The sequence below is a fragment of the Sander lucioperca genome, chromosome 3 (assembly GCF_008315115.2).
Source record: "Sander lucioperca isolate FBNREF2018 chromosome 3, SLUC_FBN_1.2, whole genome shotgun sequence".
NCBI classification, from domain to species: Eukaryota; Metazoa; Chordata; class Actinopteri; order Perciformes; family Percidae; genus Sander; species Sander lucioperca.
The window spans coordinates 3981661-4001185 of record NC_050175.1 but is presented as its reverse complement, the minus strand read 5'-3'; the positions used below and the strand labels follow the sequence as shown (position 1 = coordinate 4001185).

Here is a 19525-nt window from a genome sequence, read left to right as displayed (position 1 = left end):
TCAAAGAGACGAGCAGTCTGCTAGGGAGCGCGCGAGGAAGGGATTCTATTATATACATATATATAAGGAAAGGGAGAGAGGGAGGATCCCCGCCTCTTCCCCCTACTCCTATAGCCTTGTAGCTTCTGAGGAGGAGGTGGGAGGTCCGAGGCTGAGTCTGGGGGACGTCTGTCCCCGGTGGAGGAGAGCTGAACGGGGAGGTTGGCAGCTTGGCGTCGGTAGGGGGCGATAACGGCTTACGCCCCCCCTTCTTCCTCTGTCTCTCCCCGAGGCTCAATGAAAGCAGAAGCTCTCTCAACAAACTGCGGTGAACATGAGGCGAGCACATGGGACAATAGTGCAGTCTGAAGCACACAGTAGCCTACTGCTTTATTTATCTCCATTAATTTCTACGCCAAATAACAGGTGATATAGGCTATCAGGCAATACTACCTAGCTCTGTCAAAAATCATGGTTAACATCTTATTGGCTACTAAACCCATTTCTACATGTAGGCTAAATATCTGTAATGTCATACATTATTAATTGAGTTAGATTATGAAAATTTAAAAATAACATAAACCTCACCATGTGGCTTCCTTTAGACGGAATCAAATGGGAGTCTGAAGTCTAAATTGTGCTTGAGGACTGGTGAGTCAACATCTGTAAATGGGAACCCCAGTGTGTGTGTGTGTGTGTGTGTGTGTGTGTGTGTGTGTGTGTGTGTGTGTGTGTGTGAGAGAGAGAGAGAAAGAGAGAAAGGAACTGAGTTGAATATCACCTAAGTTTGCTTTAATAATCTCAGTAAAAATGACTAGTTCATATTAATCAAAAACACAAGAAAGCTGTTTAAAATGAAGTAAGAATGGAGTGCAAATAATAAAGTTTAAAGACTTTCTCTAACACAGACTTGCACTCACGCACGCACGCACACACACATACTCTCACACACACACACACACACACACACACACACAAACGGGAGGAGACTGGAGTTACACCAATAGGAGGAATTGCTGTTACTAGGCAGATGTCGGCGTAACTTATAATGTGGGGAAAAGTTCATTGCACTGGAAAAGTTGACATTGTTATTGATAACCCTATCAAAGTCCTTTCAGGTAGTATAGTCTTTCACATTATCAAAATGGGCATAATCTATTGACAGCACTGCTGTCTATATATAATCAATCCGTGCTGCTTTATTAAGACTGAAGAGAGGACAGCAGGAGCCATATTCTGACATATACAACTTGATATAAAGTATATCAATCAGGCCCTGTAGCTATGTATTTAGTTGCTCAAGTTAAAACCGGTATTTAGTGTTAAGTGTACATTTTAATCTACTTTCAATATGAATTGGAGCTTTTCACATTCCTGGAATTCCTCTCTATTGACTTGACTACCGTAATGCCTGAAGAGGGTTACACCTCTGTGTTGAGCCTGGAGTCACATCAGCACACTTCATTACTTTGTTGTTGTTGTGAGGGATCAAAAATACAATATGATTCTGTTTTGCAAAATATGTATTTACCATGCCTTGACATCTGTAACTGAGAAAACTGTTTACCTTCTGTTTACCTTCACTTTCACTTTATGTTTGGAGAACCTCTTAACATTTGTGTTATGGTTCACTTAAATGTTTCCAATGCATACATTTCTTACAATGTATTTTTGTTATGTGATTTTCTCTTTACAACTGAATCTCCCATCAATATGATTAAAATAAAACAGTTGTATAAAATATCTAATCAGTCAGGCTTTTTCCACCATAAGCCCCTTGGATTGTCTAATAACCTTTTATAAATAGTTTATCACTTAAGTATTTTATTTATAGCGTGTGCATGTCATAACAAGCCACTAGGGAAACTTTTTTAACTTCTTATTTTATTTAGTTGTTTTAACACTTTGCAAATGACAAGGTGTTAAAACAAAATATAAATCCTGCGGACACAGAGAGTTGGAAAAGCAAACAGTAATTCTGATCCACTTCATACATTACTTTTCTAAATGCCCTACTCTGTCTTCCTTGTCCCTCTTATGCACAGACAGATACTGTAGAGGCGTCCTATGGAGAAACAAAGGGAGCTGGAGCATGTGACTTTTGCAGTGAGGCTCTTCTAGCAGCTTTATGGTAACAGGGGAAGGAAGCGTTTAAAGGGACAGCGAGAGCTGAAGTGAAACCAGCAGGGCACGGACTGGTTCAGACTACTGATTGGATACCACAGAGCCCACGCCTGGAAAAGAAATGATATGTCAACTCTGTGATTCACTACACCAAGGCCATTCCTTTTGGCCCTAGTTTTCATTCACTTAGAATTTTCATTGCTTCCTAAACACATCCAAACTGATTTCAACCACGTGTTGAATTTACTTGACTTCACAGGTTAAGCCTGATACTTGAATATAATGTTATCATAACCCTTTTTTTCTTAATTCAGGCTCTTGATAAGAAAAATAGATATCAGTACTGGTAGTGCAGGTGTTGGAGAAATATGATTACGTTCGATACATGCCCCAAGAAAAGAAAGGATCGCAGTCATGCCAGCAGCAATATGAGGCTGTACTTATGCACAGCGGCCCTTTAGCAGTCACCTTAGTTTAGCTTACATCTGCTAAACACAAAATAAGTGTGTGGGAATTTGTATGTGTTCATAAACCATTAGAACATTTAAAATTGTACATACATGTACCATTGGACCATCAAAGTTATTCCAATTCATCATGTGGGGGACATGGATATCTGTACAATATTATCCAGGCAATGGCAAAGATATTTCTGTCTGGACCAAAGTGGTGAACTGACAGACCAACATTGCATGTGTGGCTTCATTTCTTTACTCTGGTTGTGATCCCATATAATCAGATAAAGGTGTTTACATGACAATTTCAGAGGTTGCAGCCTGGTCTTAAACCAAGATAAGGATTTTTTCTGCATTTAAACTTTTAATATCTCAACTGAACAGCTCCTAACCATCAGAAAAGGGCTGTGACATGCACACATTTTATATCTCGTTACACACATTGTATACAACTTAAGTTAATGGTTGATTTAAGAGTTAATACCTTACTTAGTTTCTCTTTGACTGTACAGCGATAAGCTTTCAGTCGGGGCACCAGCTTAGGTCTGTGGACTAGTAAAGCACACATTTCACATGAATTCATTTTCTAGCTCTATGCTTGTTAGTTTGTTTTTTGTGACTTGAATGAGAATGTCAAATTGTCCCGTGTGTGTGTGTGTGTGTGTGTGTGTGTGAAAAAAACATTGTTGTCATCATCACATTTTCTCAGTCAGCCATTCATTCACTCCATTTCCCAGGACTGCCTTTCATTCATTCTGTGGTTTGGTTGGTATGTGTGTGTGCTCACTCATCTCCCCCTCCTCAGACCCTCCCTGATGGTATTTGTAACCCCCCCCCCCACACACACACACACACACACACACGCACACACATATTGACTCATTCATGTAAATGTGCCGTGAGATAAGAGCCATCAGACTGTATATGCATGCGTGGCATACCTGCATGTGCCAACAACCACGGTTCCCTTGGCTATTTTATCTTCCTAATTCTGTTGCTTTGTTTTTTTGTGTATGTGTGCGCACAGAAAAATAACTTTGCTAGCTTTCATTTTTTGACATAAGGATATATTCTAGAATATTCCAGGCTATTCTTCAACTAACCCCAAGCTTCAATACCTAAAACCAAAGCTGTGTGTGTGTGTGTGTGTGTGTGTGTGTGTGTGTATATGTGTGTGTGTGTGTGTGTGTGTGTGTGTGTGTGTGTGTGTGTGTGTGTGTGTGAGTTTGCAGGAAGTTGAAGTGGTGACATTTGTCTTCACCCTCATTCTTATATCCAGCTTTGAAGTCCTGATGCCTCTTCATATTCTAAATATGACCTCCAACAACAACACACACACACACACACACACACACACACACACACACACACACACACACACACACACACACACACACACACACACACACATCTGTGTGAGGGCTTCCCTTCCTCCAGAAGGACTGAGTGAAAGAGAGAAGGCAGAGAAAGAGGGTTCTTGTGAATGAAGCTCCTTTCTCTGCTGAGGGCAGCTCCACAATGACCCTGTAAAAGATGGATAGGGAGATTGTCTTGTGAAGTGATCCGCGAACACAGATAGGCAGGGGTCAATCCGGGAGTGTGTGTGTGTGTGTGTGTGTGTTCTGCACCACAACTGACCTAACAGCACCTCTGGTCTAGCTAGATGGGTGGGTGCTGTAGGGCCAAGGGCAAGGATAAGAGGAAAAGAAACCCGACACAATGGGTCAGTAGGAGTTTGGGAGGGAGTGGGGTGGGGTGGCTTGGAATGCATGCATCCCATATCACACGCAATTTTTGTCTACAGGGGTGCTGCTTTGATAAGTATCAGTGAATGAAACTTACTAGCTAGGCTTTGACCAGCTAACAGTTGACATACAGTTTACTCAGGGGTTCCACACAGGCTGAGTATGGCTCCAATATGGGCCTCAGTGAGGCTTTCAACACACACTTTCATCTTCATCTGACATTTCCATCCGCCATTTCTATCTGTATCAGTATAACACAATATATAAATTAATCCAACCTGTAGCAAATGTGTGTTGCATTTGCATGTTACGCTGTTCACCCTGGGCCTCAGGTAGGTGTTTTCTCTTTTGGCACACAAGAAGTGATGTGTTTTGTGTTCCTGTGGATTAAATGAAATGAACAGGATGGTTACCATGAGCAGTCGTAGCCATCATGGCTGAGTAGGATACAGGACACAGAAAATACAAGGCCTCATTGTGCACATGAAAGTGCATGCCTTTCTGATCATCACAGGCCCTTAAAGTTAACGATGGGTAGGGCCCGTTACAACATTTAGCTCATTTGAATGTGAACACATGCTCACTGCATTGCACAAATGTAAATTCATGCAAGGGTTTTGGGTAAAATGAAACATGCAAACCCACACTGTCTGACTGTTGATCTTTGAAGGGGAGTTTGTACTGTAATGTTAAAAAAATAACATCAGACGATAGCATGGGTGGATATCATGATTAATTGTTGTCGTTCGCCAACAACTTTTTTTTCCATGAGGAGACGAGACGGCACCGCCATCATTAAACACTAACTCACGATGTCAACATGTGATACTGGTGGTAAGAGGTCACCCTAAAGGTAGTTACACACCAACCAGATGGCCGATCATCGGCAGAAAAGGCAGTCGGACTGATCAGTCGGGTGCCCGAGGTCCAAAAAGTGCCTCAGAACACACCGAAGAGACGCCGACTTGAGCATACGCTCTGCGCGTGAGCGAAACGTAATACGTCTCCATAGCAGCAGGCGGCGCTGCTCTGTATTGTTTCCATTAACAGTCTGATTGTTTCCCAGAAAATGAAAACTGGCAGCTGATTGGACGAACGCGTCACGTGGTTCTTTTTTCTCCGTAAATTCACAGCCAGACTGTCATGGCGACTTGTTCAGAATACGATCTCATATTGTACTTAAATAGTTCACCGAAACGTGTTTCTGAAAACATTTTAAGCGAGAAATAGGCCATGCAGTTGCTGAATCTGTCTTAATTTCAGATCGACAAAGGTTAGTTTAAAAGATTTTCGTCAGATTTGGAAAGGCTCATCCGCTCGCCATTTCCGGGTGAGTCCCGACTGCCCTGTCTCCGACTGAACATGTCGGGTCGGCCAAAATGAAGGCCGACGGCTCCTCGGACGGACGACGGCACGGAACACACCGAACAGACTCAGTCACCGACCTCGCCAGACGGTCCGACGGCCGATAATCGGCTCTGTGTGTCAGCGCCCTAAAAAGAGATGAAAGGATTAAGTTATATACCTATACCATAAAAGTTGATTAACTAATGCTAGTCTATATCCACAACATTCCACTTCCGGGATTGCCCGGAAATCCCGTTTATTTCTACCAAAACTAGAGTTGTAATGGTTGGAAAAGTGGAAAGACGACCCAAAACAGCTTTTCATAGTTTTATTTTGTTTCTGTCGACTTTGAATGAAGTGTATTTTACAATGCTAAAATTACTGTTTATTTACATGAAGTCTGGTTGGTTTAGCGAACGCAATTTCGCGGATGTTTTTATGTTTAAAAAAGGATCTTACTCTTTAACAGAAAGGTCGACCTCCTTAGAAATCCTTTCCATAATGTTGTCAGACACTTAGAATATTAATCTGAGCCTGTCAGTGGCAAAATGAGCACTTTTGTGAAGGTAAATACAAGCTGGACAATTGCCTTATTAACTTACATTGTAGCTTGTTTCGCCGCTGCAGACTGCAGCGTTCACGCTTAATACTGGACCAATGTCAAAGATTGTTGTTCCCATCAGTCACTTAGACACAAAAACATAGGAAAATAGGGTCCAGGTTGAAAAAAACGGCAGTTACCCTTTAAGGTGAGTGATGCTACTACCTCTGATATGATGGGGTTTCTTTGTGATCACAGAGAGAAAGCCTGAACTTTAAAAAAAAAAGTTTGAATATTTTTGAGTTATTTAAAAAGTTGTCTTGTGTGTTTCATTAACGTTTTTAACTAAATCCTGAAAGACTTTCACCTGTCTGGTTTGAGTGGGAATGTTTAGTGTCTCAAAGGGATCTACTAATTGGAAAAGGAGCTAAAAGGGGAAAACAAGACCAGAAAGTAACATTCTGACCACATATGGTTTTCTGACAGGGCACTGGGTAGACACTACATTGCAAGAAACCATCTCCTGTACTTACAAAAACAGCTCCAAACATGCCCAGCCTGTGGAGTCAGGGAGTGTCTTCACCTGGGAAATCACTGCTTTGTGTTGGACCCTGTCCATGTTATTTGCATAGTATTTACATAGATTTAGCATTATGCCTTCAAGGTTTGTAAAGTATTTCTATAACCATTTAGACAGATCTTCATCAAATCACCTGGAGCACTTCACAACAACATGGGAAACCCCCAAACTCATACTCTATTCATGATCATTTAACTATTTTGTGTAACTTGGTATCATGGAAAATATGGTCAGTCACTTTTTTGTCAGCCCAGTAGATTTGTTGATGACTTGTTTGGTTTTTCACCATACGCTATATACACACAAAACCTTTGAGGGGACTAATGTTAACATGTATGTTGTTGAACCATCCCTTTACTGATAAGCAGTGCACTACCTGGCTGTTTGCCTTATCAAGAGGTTGGCCCAGAAAAGTAAATTTGTTTGCTGGGTAATGCTTCCTTTTTCCTCTAACTGTACCCAGATCTGCAGATTTGGAGCTGATAATGAGTCACTGCAGCGACGGTCCTGGGCTGAAGGTGTGCTCTGTAAATATCACATACAGGCTTCCATTTCACTTCAGGTATGTGAGTAACATATTTATATATCAAGTATTTATTTTGTAGTATAAAGTATTTATTTGTTTTATTGTATCTGTCACAAGGGAAAAGCTATCACATAACACATCACAGGCTGCTCCGTTCTTTCTCAGATGGATCGGAGGAACTGTACAATGTTGCTTGCATAGTGTGCTGCTGACACTCCCTTTATTTATTTTTCTCCTTTTTTAATATTGTCTATTGTATGTTTATATCTTGTATTCTTGTTGTTTTGTTTTATAATTTATTTTTTAAATATGCAGATTATGACTGCATATTGATAGCTTCATCCATCAATCACTGTAATTCTTTGTTGTAAAACCCAATAAACAAAGGGGTGAAGAGACATAACCTGCTCCTAAATTTTGGAAACAGGACACTGAGTAGATACGCTCATTTTCGGCTCTTTTTTCTGGCGCAATGCTGTGATTCACATCCCCTCCATCGGTAACTTCTGTCATCTCGGCCACAAATTCTGTCCGTCTCCACTCAAACATTAAATTAGTCAGCACCGAGTTTGAAAGAGAGACTGAATAAGTAATGGATATAAAAAAGAAGTAGCCATTGCTGATTTTACATCAGGGAGGACCTGACCTGGACTTAGCACACAGAGCCATTGTGAAAGGAAAAAGATAGAGGACCTCAGTAAGAGGTTGTTGGATTGATAAATGATGACAAACCAATGACCATCACTTTGTCAGTGAACTGATGAAAAGTGAACGTATACTACATTTGGTGTCTGCAGAAGTTGGCTTCCGATTCGGCAGTTAAAGGGAAACTTAAAGTGACTGTATGTAACTTTTTAATGTTTCTGAAACTGTGTAATCTTTCATCTGGTGATCATAAATGACCTGTAACAGCAAACGAGACTAACAGTGAAAAGAACGCTAGTTTTATATAGTTTTTATTAATGCCTTTGGCTGGGTTTGATTTTTCCCGCGAAGTCACAGAATGATTTACGGCAGGTAGACGGCGCTACAGTAACACATTCTGATGGGTCACAAATTTCAGCTGAACACCAGAAAAGCCTGTGTTATTGTATCCAGCCAGGTAAAAGGAAGCAGGAGATGTCTTTATATATGCCTAATTGTATTTTAATTTTATTTTAGAAGTTATCTGCTGTAGTTATGGCTGATACTGGGGCAGGGACATCACAGAAAAGAAGGAAATTAAATGAAGAACAACTAAAAGCTAAAAGAGAAAGTGAAAGACAACGGGCAAAACCCGAGTCACACTCGGTCGGGCTTTCAACAGATGGAGACAGTTACGGGATTGTAAATGATTCAAAACCGAGCCTGAATTGGCCCTCAGGTATGTAATATGTCTATTTAATTCATAGAATAACTTTAGATGCGCAATGTGGTTGTACGTCAGTAGACGACATTAAATTACGTCCCCCTTCCATTTAGCGCAGAGGTTTTATTCCTTTTAGTCCGTGTTTGTGTTGGCCTACTATTTTCTTTTCCCTTGTCCCCCTTTACTTGTGTACAGCGTCCTTGTGTTTCATGAAATGCGCTATATAAATCTAAGTTGTTATTATTATGTTGGTTGCTACAACAATCTCTTAATGCACGATACATCCAAAGTAGGCTAAGTTACCGTATGCAACACTTGAAATGCAACGATGCATCTGTAATTTACTCTCTTATTGTAAATTAATGATTTTCTGTCTGAGGAAAATGTTCATCGCAACTGTATGACCTCTCGGTAACGCTTATTTACAGCAGTTGTGGTAAAAACACTACCGTTTTAGTCCAAAGCTAGAATCAACACAACCTGAAAGTTACATATAGCCACTTTAATGGAAACTTAAAGCTGAAGTTAGCTTCCCATTCACAGTGTCCGATTTGGCAGTGGAGCGACTGATCGTCCGTTTTTGATCCTCTTACTGTTGTGAAAGTGTGTTAGACATTCTAGGAATGTATTAATGATGTCTGAAACACACTTTTAGATTTGTGAAAGCTTTATTATATTTATGAAAACAAATAAAAGGAGATTTGACTGTTTATTTATCATGTAGACCACATTGAACTAGGTCCAGATCCAAAACCCATATATCCAGACTTGTCAAATCTGGACTAAATTATACATTATGCAATTTGTTAGTTAGAGTACAGCATCTATTTGAGTTAAAACACTGGAATTGTGCTTAGAGTTTAGCAGTCTGAAGGCAAGGCAGCTTTATTGAGTACCGGTGGTACAGCGACATATACCGATCCCCTGCCGGCATATGTCTCTCACTACCACGGCCTGTGCCGCTCGTCACAGTGCTAACGTTATGCTGCTTGTGTTCCACCGGCACATAGTGTTTAACGGCAGGTGGAAGTGGTCGGCCAGTGTCAGTGACAAACAGTTGAGTCATTTTATAAACATGCAGATGTACACAAAGTTAATATTAAAGCTAGCATTTGCTAACATGGCTAATGTCAGGGTGCTTTTTTCCGAGGGGGGATGCGTGGGATTTCTCCCTTTCTGGTCTACATATCCCTGCCTCTGCTGAATTATTTTTTATCCCCGGTGGGGACTAAATGTATCCCCCCTCTCACAGTGATTAATGCTACTTGACCAATAGTATTTAAACCCCACACATACATATGTATATATACACATGCAATAAATGAAATTATATATATATATATATATATATATATATATATATATATATATATATATATAAATGGGGCAACGCCTGCGAGCTAGTTCAGGCAGCTAACTCGAGCTGCACTGAGTACACACACCAAACATCATCATTTACCAAACACCCCTCCTCAATTTGGCGGCCTATTTAAAGCAACACTATGTAACTTTTAGCGCAAACTGTAGTTCCAATGAGACAACCTGTTGGGGGACCGAAGCGGCGGGTAGCGCGAGGTGCAGTTCTAATGAGATAACCTGTAGGGGGACCAAAGCAGGAAAAGTTACATAGTGTTGCTTTAAAGCCCATGTTGCAGGTTAACCACCACTGTTGATTAATGGGTACTTAAAGCACTCAAGATATGTATATCATTTTTAAAAATGTCTCCAAATGGTGTTAAAAGCCAGGGTTTTTGTCGTTTTTTTAACGCAATTCGGCGATGACGTCACATTGGGGAGACGTGGAGGAGACTAGCCTCAGCCTAGTACTAGAACTATGGCGACTGACTGGGATGAGCCCTGGCAAGAACCACTAATAGCATGTATGATGGCCCGCAGCCGTATAATTACGAACCTGTCAGATGTGAGAGGGCGAATGAGGAATTGTCCGAGGAGAATGAGTGGAGAGGTGGTGAAGTGTCCTGGGAGTTGCTATCATTTAGCAACGCAGCAACGAGCGCTGGAGCTAGTCTACAAACGGCAGTGCATACAATAACGACACATATTTTTTTTTTACTGTCAGTGAATAGCACCGAGTGAAAGTCAACGTTTTCTTTATATCTAGTGACAGTGATCACGTTGTTAGTTTATTTAGTATATACCTCCGTGCCGTCTATGGCTGTGCACACGCACCTCTCTGCCTGCCCTGCGCCAAGACAGAGAAGCACTAAGATCGGTGCTGCCCACAGCAAGCGAGAGCTGGCTAAAGCCTCATGCTAATGTTTAATACAAGCTGCGCGTTAGCTAGCCCCATATTGTGTTCCCCTCCACTACAGTCATGATCAGTCTGACATTAGAAAAGCACATTTCGTGATTCATGAATATGAACCAAAACAAAATTGTCCTGAAGTAAATGTCCAAAAGCTTGTCATATCTAGCTAGATAGCGCCATGGCTAGTGTTTGGATCACTGGTGATCATCAAACTGTGTGTGTGTGTGTGTGTGTGTGTGTGTGTGTGTGTGTGTGTGTGTGTGTGTGTGTGTGTGTGTTGACAGATGCCTCACCGCAGGAGACCAGGGACAGTGTCGGTGCTACGGCTATCTGGCTGTCTGCCTATTATCTATTATCTATCTCTCTCTTTATATATATATATATAATATATATACACAGTATATATATATATATATATATATGCAGTCTATCTATCTGTATCTATATATCTAGGCTATCTATATATACATCTATGTATTTATCTATAATCTGTGCTATCTACTGCTGAACACTCTCTTACTCGTCTCTCATTACTCTCTCTCTCGGGCTTTGGTATGTCGTCTCCCCAACGTAATGTAATGCAATGCATTGTGGGGGAAAGGAGAATCATTGCAAACCGCTGTAAAATAGTACCTACTTTTTCTTATTATATTCCATTTTGTGATACCCAACAACATCAAATACAATAGACAATAGTTTAAATGTTTATTACCAACAAGCAAATTGCGCAAATTCATTGGAAAATGAACCCTGCAACAGACTTTAAGCTGCACAATTTCCCCATCTCGGAGGGACCAACCGGAGGGATTTTTGCAGTTCTTAGAACTAAACGTTCCTAGAACACTTTTCTGTTCTGACAGGAAAAATTTGGGGATTTTTAAGTTCCTCTGGCCTTAGTAGCGTACTTTTTTAGCTCCTACTTCAGAGCAGGGTCTTTTCCCTTTTCCCTTTTCCTAGGTGTACTTCATTGGTCGAACTTATAAGTCACGCCCACTGCCAACTCGGAAATTTGCAGACAGAGCAACAACCAACAACGGAACATTTTTAACAATTTTCACCATCTTATTCATCATTAAGTTCACTTCTGACAACGTTTTAGGCGAGAAATTAACTGTTTAGATTTCGAATATAGGCAGTCTTGCGAAAATTGATGCCAAATTGACAATTTGCTTCAAAGTTTTCGGAGTTCAGAAGCTCCATCAAGTGAGGCGACAGCCAGCAAGCGCCTGCCCCGGCTTCTAGCTCGTCGCTCGGCCAGTCATGCTCAGACACCTTGTGGTAAGCTGGAGGTCTCTCAGACCGCTCTCGTAAATAAGAGGCTTTTATTTTGCCGTTGATGGTTCGTTTGTTTAAATATCACAACACATGTCCATCATAAGATTAACGGGAACCTGTGGTTAACTGTCTTTTCGGAGTTAAACTCCACAAGCGTTTCCTGCGGCTCGCCGGCCGTCACACACACAGACACAGTCACACACACACACGTCCACAGCGCAGCCGGCAGAGGTCGGGGTCTGTTCTGAGTATAATAAAGCCCCGTCTGTGTTGAGCAAAATATTACGTGAATTACTATGAGAATGGACGTGCATTTAATATAGGAGAAGTGCACAAGTATTAGCATCATTTGTTGTTGTTTTATGTGGCGCTAAGGTCTAGTGACGATGCTATAATGACCGTTGCCGTGCTTGCGTCACTCCCTTACCCCTCCTATCAGTCCCTATGGCCACTTGACCAGTGGGAATGCAAACGGAAAAAAAGATTTTGGGGGAGAGTAGTTCTTAGAACTGCTTAGAAGTGTACTTATCCTCTAAAAAGTACAAGTACTATCCGGTCGGAAAGCACCTAATGCTGCTGCTGCCCTGCACCTGTATCGCTGCCCGCTGTTAGCCCCACCACCACTCCAGCATCCATCTGCAGGCTCCGGCCAGGGGGAAGCTACTTATCATCACTCCCCAATATCTCATGTAAACCCCTGAGTGATGAGGTCGGGGTCTGGCCACCAAACACAATGTTCTGCTGTTATAATAAACATTTCAAACATGAGTTGTCTGACTGAAATATATATAATGGTGAGTCATTGAGAAAGCAACATGACGTTTGGTTGAGTCAATCAAGTATCTAGTTGACATGACTTCCAGCTACCGCACACAGTAGCCTACTCCGAATGCTCAGTGTTCAGCACAGGAGATGTCGGCAGAGGAACTGTGGGAGTGTTTCGTTGAGAAAGAAAAATTTTCTTGTTTATTGTTTAAATGTGGAGCAGTTTGGTGGGCTTGGGATACTTGTGGTTTAGTGAAGGTGGAAGGAAAAGAGGTTTTTTTGCTTTTAATTTGACATTCCCTTAAACATCCTTATTACCTGGTTCACCATATCACAGCTTCTCTTCTACGTTGTGTGGTTGATAGTTAACTTTTCATTTCCTGGGAAAACAGCATATGTGGAAAAGTGAAATTCTTATTCGGTATTTGCTTTCTTTCATACATCAATCCATTTTCTGCCACTTATCCAAAGTCAGAACATCCCAGGCACGTCCTGCAGCTCTCTGGGCTGTCCCGAGGTTTTCCCAGCCCACGTAGCATTCATGGGGCCAGTGCAAAGCCAGCACAAATGCAGTTTTTAAGCAGTTTTACTCTTTTTTTCTTGCATTTGCGCCTGTTTATTTCCTGACTCCAAATTAACGTGTTTGCGCCGACGTGGGAGGAGAGGCACAGCGGAGGCTTTTTTTTGCTGATTAGGCAGTGCATTGCAATTTTGTCACGAAATTGCACTTCCCTACAAGCTGCTCAGACCACCTCTTATTGCAAACACAGGACAAATCTGTTGGATGAGGTGCATACACACAGACCTCTCCAAAATCACAAAATGTATGTTCAATTCAGTCTCTTTCAGTTTGCTTAAAATGTATACTGCCATTTGTATTTGTGCAGCAAAATACATTCTTATGTGGTTGAGGGTCTGCAGAATTATAAATACTGATATAATGTCCAATGATGAGTTTCCCACAATTTCTAGGAGACATGGTTGGTTAATGGTAGAGCAACACAATCGGACCTCTCTAAAATCCAGCTTGGTGAATTTTCAGCCCAAACCTGACCCAGAGTCACCACAAACCTTCAGAGACTCCTTTCAGCCACTTGTGTCCCAGTGTCTCTCTTTCTTTTGGTACCCAGAGTTCACCAATGACAAAAAACTACTTGACAAGTTTCACACTGGTTCAAAATGTTCTGTACACCCTTACTACAGCAACTTTTACGTTTTCCCTGTATTGTCAAGTTTGTTGCACCTTTCAAAAGTTGTTTTAGCCGTGCAACAGAAATCTCAGACTGGACAGATAGTCTAGCTAGCTGTCTGGATTTTCTGCAGATATCTGAGGAGCAGTTAACCATAGTTCTCATAAATCCACCGGAGTTTAAAATTTCAACACAAAGAAAGAGGAAGGTGAAGGTCATCCGGCTAAAAATGAGTGAAATCCGGCGGAATTTCTGGCGGCACCGGAGCAATCCCAGAAATGAAACATCGTCGTTATAGACTTCAATTTATGCAACTCCAAGACTGTTAAGGGCCCCCAGTATGCAGAAATATTCAAACACACCATTTCAGAATAGGCAACAAGAACACATTTATACTGCATGAGGAAAAGTGCATGGGATTAGCATGAAATGGGCGTGTCTGAAAGGGGAGACTCGTGGGTACCCATAGAACCCATTTTCATTTACATATCTTGAGGTCATGTGATAACTAATGCCAGTTTTTCCCTCGCCCAAATGTAGCCTAACTTTGAAGTGTTATTTCGCCTAGTGATTCCCAACCAGGGTTACATGTACCCCAGAGAGTACTTCTGCACTTGCCAAGGGGTTGCCAATATTGTAGAGTAGCTCAACTCATTTTAAAAATATAAATTAGGATTAGATTGCAAAATATATCCACATATTAATATTAAATCAACTGTAAGACAACTTTGATGTTGCATGTTGCATGTTGCAGTTATGTAAGAGTGTGTGAAAACTAGTTAGCAAGCAAGCACAGAAGTCTGAACAGGTAGCTAAATGAATAAATGGTAGAAATAAAAAGCTCAAACTAATTACTGTTCAAATAATTAGCTAAAAGTAGCCAAATGGGTAAATGGTTGAAACATTTGGCTTCACTCCAAGAAGTGGTAGCCTAGCCTAGTAGTAGTAGTAGTCCAAACCAACCTGAATATTGACAGTTCAGTTGTATGAAAAATTAACAATATCCACTTTTATATAATAAATAGTGTTATACATTTGGATTCAATTTTATTTATGATGTCAATTTGTAACAGTAGTTATCCCAGGAAACTTTACAGATACAGTGCTGCTCATGAGTATTGGAACCCCTGCTACAGTTGACTAAAAAGAGGAATAAAAAAATCATCTTTTGGAAATTAATGCCTTAATTGAAAGAATTAGGAAAAATCCAACCTTTGAGAACAGCAATTTTCTTTGTAAATGAATAATGTATCGTAAATAAATAAATGTTCTTCCTTAAAATACAGGGGGCATAAGTATTGACATCCCTATGTTAAATTTCCATAGAGGCAGGCCTCTTTAATTTTTAAAGGCCAGTTATTTCATGGATCCAGGATACTATGCATCCTGATAAAGTTCCCTTGGCCTTTGGAATTAAAATAGCCCCACATCATCACATACCCTTCACCATACCTAGAGATTGGCATACTTTATTTCAGTTAGCCTAATAGCTGGTTTGATTTGCATTGAGAGATGATCTTATGGAAAGTACCCCATTGCTTAAGTAATGCGTTACTGCCCAACACCGAATATCACAGCCAGGAATTTATTTTCATTTACTCCTAAATAGTGCTTTCAATCAATACATTTATTTTTTTATCACAATTAACCGCAAATTTAAAATACTAGAATTTACTTGTAAACGTGCAATGTTGAAATAAATGCATGACAAACTGGTTTAAGGAAACAAATTCATCAGTTTTACTATCTCAGCCATTAACATTTATTAAAGTTTTCAATAACAATCAATAGTGTTCAATAACAATCTTAATTTGTTGAGGCATCCATATGAACTGCAGACATATTTAGCAGTAACCAACGACTGTTAAAAGACGTCTGCTAAAAAGTCACAAAAAGCTTACCTATAATGTTTTTGAATAGTAATATCAACTCAAATGACTGCAACAATAAGTAGGCCTATTTTAGAAATAAAATGCCATAATGTATGTGAAGAGACAAAGGGAACAGTCTCTACATTATTGGTTAAAGATAATTACTTCAGTGTGCATCTGTGCAACATGCCTCCTGTCAACCAATCATACAGTCTGGTCTTCTTTCAACCAGTTGCTCAGGCAGACAGGTGTTCAGATAATAGAGCTGACCTCTTCTGCAGAATGTTGCCTGTCAAAGACAACAGTCTCTCATATGGGTCTGTTGAGGCAGGTGTAGGCAACATGGGCCAGCTTACCATATGCACCTGCTTGTGATGGCCATGTCCAGTGCTCTCCCGTAAGTGCAATGAAAGTACCTTCTGCCCAGTGCACTCCGCCAGCACGGCTTGTTTACCCTGCCTCAGCACTAGCATCTTTGCTAACATCAGCAAAAATGTGTTTCGCCCGGATATGGTACTTCAAAGTTGTCGTGCTTCGGTGGAAGGACAGTTCATCACTGCAATAAGTGCACACAACTTTGGTTTTATCAAAACTTCCATCTGGAAGCTTTTTATAACGAAACTTGCCATTCAGCAGAGCAGGCACCTTCTCCTCTGTCATCGTTTCCTCACGTTTGCTGAGCCACACGTATCACACACAAAGAGTAACCTTGATAAAATGCTTACTTTGCGTTAAAAAAAATGTTTTTTTTAGATCAATCGCATGTGTTAATACGTTAATGTTGACAGCCCTAATAACATTTTCTATCAGAACTTGTACTTGTGTTTATTTCACAATTCAGATTCAGACAGCATAAATTTGCTTTTGTTCAAATTGAATGATAATTTCTTTATTAAACCACAATTTTAATTTGCTCTTTATTCTGTCATGACCACTTCCAAAAGCTGCTGTAAATTCCCCCCAGAGTGTTTTGCATTAGTAAATCATTTCTAGAAAAAGAAGAAACTGTATTATTTGTCACATACAATCATAAAGCATTAGGAGTAGTGGACAACCACATACAGCGCCCGGGGAGCAGCTCGGAATTCAGTGCCTTGCCCAGGGACACTTTGACATGTGGCCGGAGGAGGCCGGGGATCAAACCCAATCTTGTGGTTGAGGATTGAATATTTCTAAATGCATAAATGGATTCTTTGTTCTCACTCTCCTATATTTAATGGGATTATCATCCTTATTCTTCTCAAAAGCACAGTCATAGATCACAAAAATAGTTTTCCATATTATTTGTAATTTATTTTTTCTATTAAAGTAACACAGTGTGATGTTAGGCTACAGTCATTTTATTTTTGTTTGGATTTAACAGGTCAATGAACATACCTTTGTGATTTGCCTTGGCAAACATTTCTTCCATCATGTCCTTAAATGTTTTAATGTTGGGTCCAGGTGATCTATTTACACAACTAACAATTAGGCTTCCATGCATTTCATCCCATCATCGTAGTAGCTGACAGGCTTTTATCCAGAGCCACACCTCCTTTTTTTCTTCCTATTCATTGAACTCAATTCATATCCATTCAACTGAAAATCCACACTCTTCTCAAAGTTGAGCCAGGTTTCAGATATAGCTATAACATGGAATGGTTTCTTGAATGGACTTGGAAAATGGAAAATTTGCATATATTGTTGAAGTGAATAATTGACAGATCTGACTGAACCTTCATGTTAAACTGTTCATCTGTATAGTAACAGCAATTGTTGTTCAGGTTGTTGAAAAAATTATTGTCAGGGTCAATATTTTGTTCGGCAAACAAATTATTTTCCGTATAAATGCAAATGATCTGTATATTCAGAAGGTTTTCACGCAATATGCCCTTGCAAGCTGACCTGAGTTTAAGTTATGTATCAGTTTCTTTACCACTGACATGCCCATGACCAATGATTTCAGCTTTATCAATACTTTGCAGTTAGTAGTCTGTTGATTGTAGTTTGTTCCGTTTCCTCAGGAAGCATGCCTGTCTGGCAATGTCCCACGAGGACCCATGCTGCATTTCATTAGTGGTTCAACATGTCCTCCTTCACTGCCCCTCAGCCCTTGGTATTACTTAACAGCATTGTACGTCACATGGAGCCCACTCAGAGAGCAGAGGGATAGTGGGTGGGGCAGGAGCGGGGGATTAAAATGGATCGCACCCCTTGTTCACTTTCAGCACAAACTATACAGACCGTCGCCATACATAGGAATGAAATTTGTCCTCGGCATTAACCCATCCTATACACAGGAGCAGTAGGCAGCCGCAGTTAAAGGGTAACTACCGTTTTTTTCAACCTGGACCCTACAACAACAGTCTTTGACAATGGTCCAGTATAAAGCAAGATCGCTGCAGTGGGCAGCAGCGAAACAAGCTACAATGTAAGTTAGTAGGGCAATTGTCCAGCTTGTATTTACCTTCACAATAATGCTTGTTTTGCCGCTGACAGACTCAGATTATTCTAAGTGTCTGACAACATTATGGAAAAGATCCCTTCAGACATAGACCTTTAAAACATCTTTGAGACCTTTCTGTTAAAGGTGCTCTAAGCGATGTTGGGTGATGGCACTTCTTGATGTTTGACGTATTTTCAAACAAAAGAGGCTAGTTCGCCCCTCCCTCCTCCTCATCCCGTCCCCTCTCCCTCCCTTCCGTGCTTCCGCGCACTAACCGATTAACTGAAATCGTTAGCGCTAAACCCACCAGACTCCATTTAATAAAGCAATACTTTCAGCGTCTATAGAGCCAACGTATTTTCACATGTAAATCGGTAAACTATGTGTTTATTTCAACCAAAACTAGAGTTGTGATGGTTGGAAAAGTGAAAAGACGACCCAAAACAGCTTTTCATAGTTTTATTTTGTTTCTGTCAACTTTGAATGAAGTGTATTTTACGATGCTAAAATTACTGTTTATTTACATGGAGTCTAGTGGTTTGGCAAATGCAATTTCGCGGATGTTTTTATGTTTACAAAAAGGATCTTACTCTTTAACAGAAAGGTCGACCTCCTTAGAAATCCTTTCCATAATGTTGTCAGACACTTAGAATATTAATCTGAGCCTGTCAGTGGCAAAACAAGCACTTTTGTGAATGTAAATACAAGCTGGGCAATTGCCCTATTAACTTACATTGTAGCTTGTTTCGCCGCTGCCGACTGCAGCGATCTTGCTTTATACTGGACCAATGTCAAAGATTGTTGTTCCCATCAGTCACTTAGACACAAAAACATAGGAAAATAGGGTCCAGGTTGAAGAAAACGGTAGTTACCCTTTAATGGGTCATTTTTATCAACCTGGACCCTGGTCAGACACTTGTGACAATCTGAGCCTGTCAGTGGCAAAAACAGCACTTTTAGTGGACGTACATTGACCGGGAACATTTTTACTATAGGGTTACATTGCTGCCTGGTTCATGGCTGCTGGTTACAGCGTTCTCGCTCAATACTGGACCAACTTCAAAGATTTTTGTTCACATAAGTCA

General features: G+C 40.6%; 1 long non-coding RNA gene across 1 annotated transcript; it reads left to right on the top strand.

Moving 5' to 3' along the window:
- Positions 1-3834: 3834 nt before the first annotated feature.
- LOC116041351 lies at positions 3835-18896 on the top strand. Its single transcript, XR_004102927.2, has 3 exons — positions 3835-3844; positions 6678-6685; positions 18736-18896. It is a non-coding gene; the product is annotated as an uncharacterized LOC116041351 (long non-coding RNA).
- The last annotated feature ends 629 nt before the right edge of the window (positions 18897-19525 follow it).